The sequence below is a fragment of the Penaeus chinensis genome, chromosome 35 (assembly GCF_019202785.1).
Source record: "Penaeus chinensis breed Huanghai No. 1 chromosome 35, ASM1920278v2, whole genome shotgun sequence".
In the NCBI taxonomy this organism is placed as follows: Eukaryota; Metazoa; Arthropoda; class Malacostraca; order Decapoda; family Penaeidae; genus Penaeus; species Penaeus chinensis.
This window is the reverse complement of record NC_061853.1, coordinates 13,199,195-13,201,694: the sequence shown is the minus strand read 5'-3', so window position 1 is coordinate 13,201,694 and position 2,500 is coordinate 13,199,195.

Below are 2,500 nucleotides of genomic sequence, written 5' to 3'. Positions count from 1 at the left end.
AATAACAATATTACTAATATTATTATAATTCTTATGATTATTATCATTATCATAATTGTTATTATTATTATCAATATTATTATTATCATTATTATTATAATTATCGTTATTATTAATATTTTTATCATTATTATTAATATTATCATTATTATTGCTATTATAATAATAATAATAATTATTATTACTATTATCATTATCATCCTCATTATTAATATAATTGTTATAATTATCATTATTATTATTGTTGTTGTTGTTATCATTATTACTAATATTATTTTATTATTGTCACTATTATTATTATTACTTTTATCATCATCATTATTAATATTTCGCAACCATCCCTGACCAGGACCCGAACCTGTATTACTCCAGGTTTGACCCGGAGGACCAGTACTAAACCAACCCTGCCACACACTAAAAGGGTGTGCAACTAGGATCTCAATAGTTCCGTAGACATTAGCTGTCTACTCATACATGAGTAATTATAGCGAGGCTTTACACACACTCCCCGTGGCCACTCGGTTGACCTAGGTTCGAGTCCAGGTAGGGAAGGTTGTTATATATCCATATCTATATCGGTTTCTAATTTCTAAATAAATTTCACCAAGTGCCAACGGGGAGTGTGTGTGTGTAAAAATCCTCGCTATCTTTACTTCTGCATGAGTAGAAAGGTAATGTCTATGGAGCTTGTTAGATCTTCGTTGCACACTCCTTTTAGTGGGTCGCGTTGCATGGTTGGTTTAGTACTAGTTGTCTGGTTCATACCTGTAGTGACCGAGGTTCGAGTCTTCTCATGGAGAATTATCATATATCTATTAATATTGTTATTATTATCTTATTATTATCATTATTAGTATTATAATTAGCATTATTAATATTGTATTATTATTATTATTATCATTATTATTATAATCATCAATATTATTACTGTCAATGTTAATATTATTATTATTATCATTATTATCATTCTTTTAGCTATTATCAACATCATTATTATCAATATTACTACTATCATTCATATTTTTATCCTGTTATTATTGTTATCCTTATTATTGCTATAGTTGTTGATATTGTTATTATTGTTATTATTATTATTATTGTCATTTTTATTTTTATTATTAACATTATCATTAATATTATTATTATTATTATTATTATTATCATTATTATTATCATTATCATTATTGTTAGCTTCATTATTATTATTACTATTACCATCATTATTAATATTATCATCGTTCAGATAAAAATAATAATTATTATTATCATTATTATCATCATCATCATCATTATTATTATCATTACTAACATTATTATTGTTATATTATTGTTATTATTACTATTATTATTATTATTATTATTATTATTATTATTATCATCATCATTATTATTCTCGTCATTGTTATTATCATCATTACATTATTATCAGTATTATTATTACTGTTATCAAAGCAATTTTATTATCAATATTGTTATCATTATTATTATTGTTATTTTTTTATTCTTGTTTTTATGATTGATTTTATGATTGTTAATATTTATTATTATTATTATTATTATTATTATTATTATTATTATTATATTATTATTATTATAATTATTATCATTACTATTACTATTATTACTATTGTTATCATTATTCTTATTATTATTATTATCATCATCAATATTATTATCATTATCATTTTTACAATTGCCATCAATATTATCATTAATATTACTATTATCATTAATTTATTTTTCATATTATCATTATTGTTATCATTATTACTACACCTATTATCATTATCATTATTATTATTATCATCATTATTGTTATTATCATTATTATTAATATAATTATTATATCATTGTTATTACTATTGTTATTACTATATTGTTATTATAATTATTACTATTTTTATCATCATTATCAATATTACTGTTATTAATACTATTATAATTTTATTAAAATCGTGATTATTATTATTACTATTACTATTGTTAGTACTAGTATTGTTATTATCATTATTATGAGAGTTATTATTATCATTCTCATTATCATCATCGTTATTGTTATTATAAATACTAATATTATTATCATTAATATTGTTATTATTACTCTTTTCGTTAATATCATTGTTGTTATTAATACTGTTGTTATTATTATTATTATTATTATTATTATTATTGTTATTATCATTATTATCATTATTATTTTTATTATTATTATCATTATTATTAATACTCTTCATATCACTCTTATTTTATCATCTTTATTGATATTATTGTTATTATCATTATTTTTGTTATTCTAATTCCTATCATTATTGGTATTATTATTATTATGAGTATTATTATTATTATTATTATTATTATTATTATTATTATGATCATTATTATTATTATTATCATTATTGTTATTATTATCATTATTATCATTATCATCATTGTTCTTTTTTTCATTATCATTATTATTTTTATAACAATTATTATTACTATTGTTATTATTATCATTAAT